This window comes from Schistocerca piceifrons, chromosome 3 (genome assembly GCF_021461385.2).
Source record: "Schistocerca piceifrons isolate TAMUIC-IGC-003096 chromosome 3, iqSchPice1.1, whole genome shotgun sequence".
Classification (NCBI taxonomy): domain Eukaryota; kingdom Metazoa; phylum Arthropoda; class Insecta; order Orthoptera; family Acrididae; genus Schistocerca; species Schistocerca piceifrons.
In genome coordinates this window covers 438,151,325-438,158,818 of record NC_060140.1, presented here as the reverse complement: position 1 = coordinate 438,158,818, position 7,494 = coordinate 438,151,325, and positions in this window count along the sequence as shown.

The following is a 7,494-nucleotide window of genomic DNA, read 5'->3' as shown; positions in this document are numbered from 1 at the left end:
AAAAAGCTGCAGCGTACAGAAGAGTCATTGTACAGCATCCATTGCATTTTGCATCAAGAAGTACTCTGTGCAAAAGCAGCAAACCTTGGGGGCGTCATGCAAGTGGTTATTCTGGCAGTTAATTATTCGAGATCCCACGGGCTTACAATAGGCAGTTTCACACATATTTAGCTGAAACGGGGGAAGAGTACGGTGACATACAATACCACAGTGAAGTCCTCTGGCTTAGTCGCGATAATGTACTCAAAAGATGTTTTGAGCTGAGAATACCAATAAATCAGTTTTTACAGGACAAAGTGGTCACGACCCCAGTTTAGAAGATCCAGAGTGGGTTGCCGACCTTGCATTTTTAGTGGACATTACAGGAGACATGAATGCATTCAACACAAGACTGCAAGGAGAAAATCAGCTAATTTGTGAAATGGCTGAAAAGATGCAAGCTTTCACTAGCAAGTTAAGCTGTGGGAGCGACACCTCTCGTCAGGGAACGCAGTACATTTCTCTACTCTGTCTACTGTGCGAGAACAGAATTGAAAGAACATGTTTCCGTACTTAGTATAATAGAAGTGGAATTTCTCAAGCGATTTGGGGATATATCATATTTATCCCAAGCATTTGAATGGTTCTCGAGACCATTTGCTGCTTTTGTAGATGATATACATCCCAATTCGCAAATGGAATTAATAGATCTACAGTGTAATTCTCGTCTGAGACACAAGTTCCGTTTGGCAAAACGTGTATAGACTTATCACGACTTTCCACAACAAGAGTTTCCTCGTCTCCATCGTGAAGCCGCGAAGATAATGTCAATGTTTAGCTCAACATAAGTTTGTGAGAGATTATTTTCTGTAATGAAAATTAAAAAGTCTCGGTTAAGAGCAAACATCAGTAACGATAATCTACGTAACTGTTTGCGTTTGTCTGTATGTAGAAATTTTGTTCCAGACACTAAACGTATTGTAAACTCCACTTGTGGTAATTAAATAAAACATATCGTCGGTAACACGTATTCTTTCAAACCACGATTCCTTTGAAGTACTCCTACTAGCCTTATTCCTTCACTGAATAAAGCAAGCTAGGAAACAAAACTCATTACACAGGAAGGAGCGGAGAGACGGTATGGTGGGGAGGGGAGAGAAGCGCGTGACCAGTTTGCCCCTGTGTACACGCAAAACACCTGTTAATTGCATGCGTGCAAGTGCACCGCACGCGTGCAGGATACCTGCCAGCCCCTGGCGGAGACCATTCCTTGAAGTGTCCCCATAAGCAAAAGTCGACGTGTTTGAGGTCTGGGGTATGAGCAACAAGCAGTCCAAGTTGTGCCCCCCATCCCTCGGCCCCACCCTCCTCCCCGACTAATCCAGCATTTCCGAAGTGTCTGCTTCAGATGTTCGCGCACACTGTGACGAAAATGTGCTTGTGTGCCACCATGCATGCACCACGTTTGCATTTGTTGCTGCAGCAGCTCAGCTTCCAGCAAGACAGGCAATACATTAATTAGAAAGTTCTGATAAAGTGCCCCAGTTATCCTTTACGGTAGCACGTATCACCCAGCTACGTCTGCACATACATTCATTGTGACTCGGTGTTGATGCCCTCTTTCCTGAACTGCTCGGGGATTTACGGCTGCCCATACATGCAGTTTATGGAAATTAACAACACCATCTCGTCTGAATCCTGCCTCATCGGTAAATAAAGTCTTGCATGTGAATAGTGGATATAAGGTACACTTTTGCAACAGCCACTGAGAGAACCACCGTCTATCATGATGACCCTGTGGCCTTAGGGACTAAATACACTCCTGGAAATGGAAAAAAGAACACATTGACACCGGTGTGTCAGACCCACCATACTTGCTCCGGACACTGCGAGAGGGCTGTACAAGCAATGATCACACGCACGGCACAGCGGACACACCAGGAACCGCGGTGTTGGCCGTCGAATGGCGCTAGCTGCGCAGCATTTGTGCACCGCCGCCGTCCGTGTCAGCCAGTTTGCCGTGGCATACGGAGCTCCATCGCAGTCTTTAACACTGGTAGCATGCCGCGACAGCGTGGACGTGAACCGTATGTGCAGTTGACGGACTTTGAGCGAGGGCGTATAGTGGGCATGCGGGAGGCCGGGTGGACGTACCGCCGAATTGCTCAACACGTGGGGCGTGAGGTCTCCACAGTACATCGATGTTGTCGCCAGTGGTCGGCGGAAGGTGCACGTGCCCGTCGACCTGGGACCGGACCGCAGCGACGCACGGATGCACGCCAAGACCGTAGGATCCTACGCAGTGCCGTAGGGGACCGCACCGCCACTTCCCAGCAAATTAGGGACACTGTTGCTCCTGGGGTATCGGCGAGGACCATTCGCAACCGTCTCCATGAAGCTGGGCTACGGTCCCGCACATCGTTACGCCGTCTTCCGCTCACGCCCCAACATCGTGCAGCCCGCCTCCAGTGGTGTCGCGACAGGCGTGAATGGAGGGACGAATGGAGACGTGTCGTCTTCAGCGATGAGAGTCGCTTCTGCCTTGGTGCCAATGATGGTCGTTTGCGTGTTTGGCGCCGTGCAGGTGAGCGCCACAATCAGGACTGCATACGACCGAGGCACACAGGGCCAACACCCGGCGTCATGGTGTGGGAAGCGATCTCCTACACTGGCCGTACACCACTGGTGATCGTCGAGGGGACACTGAATAGTGCACGGTACATCCAAACCGTCATCGAACCCATCGTTCTACCATTCCTAGACCGGCAAGGGAACTTGCTGTTCCAACAGGACAATGCACGTCCGCATGTATCCCGTGCCACCCAACGTGCTCTAGAAGGTGTAAGTCAACTACCCTGGCCAGCAAGATCTCCGGATTTGTCCCCCATTGAGCATGTTTGGGACTGGATGAAGCGTCGTCTCACGCGGTCTGCACGTCCAGCACGAACGCTGGTCCAACTGAGGCGCCAGGTGGAAATGGCATGGCAAGCCGTTCCACAGGACTACATCCAGAATCTCTACGATCGTCTCCATGGGAGAATAGCAGCCTGCATTGCTGCGAAAGGTGGATATACACTGTACTAGTGCCGACATTGTGCATGCTCTGTTGCCTGTGTGTATGTGGCTGTGGTTCTGTCAGTGTGATCATGTGATGTATCTGACCCCAGGAATGTGTCAATAAAGTTTCCCCTTCCTGGGACAATGAATTCACGGTGTTCTTATTTCAATTTCCAGGAGTGTACATTGTAGATGGTATGGGCACAGCAACTGTTTATTAAGTAGCCGCCAGATAAGAGAGTGAGACACGCTTTCTGCTGCTTCTAATCGGCGCACACACTTCCCTGGGGTTTCTTCCACAAAACGTAGCACTCGCCCCTCCATGCCACGCATGTGGACTGTCCGGGACCTTCCACTCTCAGTCTTCCGAGGTGCAAAGGTACCTGTGTCCCTCAGACGCTGGCGAAGTCAGCCGAACAGCTCATCAGAGGTCACTATGCGCTGTGGATATTTTTCAGCGTAGAGGGAACGGGCTCGCTGGCTATGTCCATTTGCTAAACCATACCATACAATTTCACTAGTCGAATAGTAGGCAACCATTACTATCAAGCGGTGGAAGACAAAAACTGTAGATGTACTACACCATTTCTACGTACAAACAGCACAATAACAGTAAATATATAAGTGAATCTGCGTTTGGATGAAAGTAAAACACTATAACACGTCCCCAAGGTTGGCAGTACTGTGCAAAAAGGCACACAAACACGACGAAAACTAACGTGGCCTACAACACAACTCCGACCACACAGCTGACAGCACACCACCTAACGGTAGGTAGAGTACTGTGAATAAGACATCATAGTACCCTGGTGACACAGTTGACGGAGTGCCAGTGCAACGATTGTGTCAGTTCCGCTTCGAGTGCCGAGCCTGAAGGTTCTTGTTTATTGCACTTGCCGCGGCGGCGTTTGAGTGAAGCTATCCTCGTTAGTGTTTTTATGTCTACCAAGTGAGTCGTAGCTTCTCCGCTCCGCCTTCGTCTATGTTCGTCTACTTGCAGCGGCGTCGGGCGCTCCTCTATAGCTACCATAGTTGTCACGTGTATTACTCGAAAATGTACTGTGAGCTTTACTTTCGACAAAACAACACAACATTTGGAACCCAGTTCTCTAAAACCCCTCGACTGGCTCGTCGATAAATTCATGTGAGCTCTGATCAGAACCACATCGCTTATTTTGACGCAGACGAACGCGGGTTTTACCTGAAATTTATCGATCTCCTTCACGTTGATTGATTACTGTCACAACATGGTTCTCGAGACCTGTTCAAGCATCTCGAAAACCCCGTTAGTGTGGCGTCATTCGCAGATGCTGCAGTTGACTATACCAATGTTCGAGTGTTCAACTCCAGCCGGAGATAGATGACAACTTTCTAACGGACATATTGACTCCTTATGATAGCACGAAACACGTTGGTCTACTCAACATGGATTACTTGCCGCGGCGGCGTTTGAGTGAAGCTATCCTCGTTAGTGTTTTTATGTCTACCAAGTGAGTCGTAGCTTCACCGCTCCGCCTTCGTCTATGTTCGTCTACTTGCAGCGGCGTCGGGCGCTCCTCTATAGCTACCATAGTTGCCACATGTGTTCCTCGAAAATGTACTGTGAGCTTTACTTTCGACAAAACAACACAACATTTGGAACCCAGTTCTCTAAAACCCCTCGACTGGCTCGTCGATAAATTCATGTGAGCTCTGATCAGAACCACATCGCTTATTTTGACGCAGACGAACGCGGGTTTTACGTGAAATTTATCGATCTCCTTCACGTTGATTGATTACTGTCGCAACATGGTTCTCGAGACCTGTTCAAGCATCTCGAAAACCCCGTTAGTGTGGCGTCATTCGCAGATGCTGCAGTTGACTATACCAATGTTCGAGTGTTCAACTCCAACCGGAGATAGATGACAACTTTCTAACGGACATATTGACTCCTTATGATAGCACGAAACACGTTGGTCTACTCAACACAGATTACAGTGCTTTACTGGAATTCGTTCAATGGAAATGCATGTCAGACGCAATATTTCAACACAATTAGAAGTGCGTAGTTACGCATTCGTGTTATGTATACGGACCAAGACAGAACCTGCTTGCCATGAATGTGGAGACGTTCCGTCTAATTGCCCACGGAGGGTGTTTGTACTAAAGCCGTCATTGGTGTAGCGTGCAGCTGATCTTGTTTGTTCCACTCCCGATGTCGGTCCTACTTCTGCTTCTGATCATAATGACCGGCAGCTCTGATAATCGTGGAAACGAATTTCCGCCTTTCCCTCCGCGACAGATCGGAATCCTATTGCCCCCAGGACAGCAAATGCAACAGTGGAAAACAAGCAACGTCGCACTCGCGACGGTGACGGTGAAGATTTAGCTGTGCCTTCTTCTGCCACAATCGCCTCCGCATCGATTCTGTGCACTACTCCACTCGGTGACACGATACCTCCCGTTCGTGGTACGGTGTGTGGCGAAGAAGCTACCTACAGCATCCCTCCTGCTAGCGAAGTGGCTCCTGCCAGCATGTGGAGAGTGAGCGGGGCCCCCCTTCGTCTTTGTGTCCCCGTTACAGTCCGAGACGTAGCAATGTCTTCCTGCTCCTTCGTCTTCAGCCGCCGACGGTTTCCTGGATTTGCTGCCTACAGCAGCTCCAGAGGAGAGCAAAATTAGCGACAAAGCATATCACCTGTTGCATTGGTGGTTCCAGAGAATGCTTCCGCCTTAGTGGATGCACCTACATTACATGTCCCCTGTTGGAGGGGCAGGAAGTTGTGACTATAGTGCCGGCCGCGGTGGCCGTGCGGTTCTAGGCGCTGCAGTCCGGAACCGCGGCACTGTTACGGTCGCAGGTTCGAATCCTGCCACGGGCATGGATGTGTGTGATGTCCTTAGGTTAGTTAGGTTTAAGCAGTTCTAAGTTCTAGGGGACTGATGACCGACGATGTTAAGTCCCATAGTGCTCAGAGCCATTTTTTTTGTGACTATAGCCCACACCTCTGTCTGCAGAGGCTGCCATGACACGCAGCGTAACATTCCTTCGGATAGTCTGGTGTGTGGTGACTTTAACTGTGTGTTGTGTCCTGCAGATCAATTTCCAAATTTTAATTTCTGTCGTGAATTCCATGACCTGGTTCGCACCTTATGCCTGAAAGAAGTCTGGATATGTAAACGCCCGACGTTAGTTAAGTTTACCCAATTTACTTTGCTTGTCAGACTGCGTGTGCGTTAGTATTTGGTATAACTCTGCCACATTCTTTTAACTGATCCTTGATAGTCTGCAAAGATCTAGCACATATCCCATGAAGTGCCAGGAAACCTTTATGACGAAGAGGAAATTCTCTCATGGCATTCCCTTTCTTCACTCTTCTTTTTCCTTCTTCACTCTTCACTCTTCTTGGAGAAGAGCTTCGTTAGGACGTTTTCGGGGACGCTTCTGTGCAAGTTTCATGTCAACCAAACCACTTAAACATATTCTCTGTGCATCGTGATCAGGTAACAACTACAGTCGTCGCCTGTTTCAGGCGTCTGTACAATAATTCTTTTCTTTACATCCGATAACATACTGTGCTTTCTCCTCTTGTTAACATTCTGAGTTGGTTGTGGACACAATGCTTTTACGACAATCTTTTTACAGAAATCTTCGCACATTGTGGCTACAGACCACACTAACGCAGTTTCACTGATCAAATCAAAAGACATTTAGTTGAATTCAATAATGAAATAAGGAAAAATCACCAACCAGTCACACTAACTCAAAGGCTCAAAGGAATGAAATCAGAATGGACCATCATCATGTTTTCATCAAATCCAAGGACTGTCACGGTTTTCCATCATTCCAGGTATATTCGCGATTAATACAGGCCCCTCAGTATTTTTAAGGCCAATGAAAACCTCAACAAAAACTGCATACCGACCTCTACAACATGACACCATAATCCCAAAATCACAAAAAATGGACATTCATCGTTATAACACCCTGGTTTTCAATTAAGAAATGACGCTTACGGTGTGGGGAGGTACCAAGGAGCGTGGAACGCTGTATCGATAAATAGCTGCTCATCTGGGCAGTTTCAAAAATCAATGTTAACAATACAACACCATGTCACAAACTGCAACCAAATTGAGCATCACAAGTTGCATGGCAAAGAAAGCAAGTAACGAACTGCTCAGAGTATAGATCATGCTAGCGCAACAGCAAGACTTATATTTCTCCAAATTCAGCAAATTGTGGCCCATTAGCACCAAATGGCTGCTGGGAGATGAGCGATTCTCACCGAGGGCACTGTTTGATAACCCATCACCGTCTCCCAGTTCAGAATAATCCAGAAACCTAGACCACGGCCCACAATAACCTAACTGCCGAAACTACTAGATGGAGGGAACGACTGATTGCTGTAGTCAATGCGACAGACGAGAATATCGCTTATTTCACAACAAAACTGGGAAATGCTGGAGAAACTTCTCACT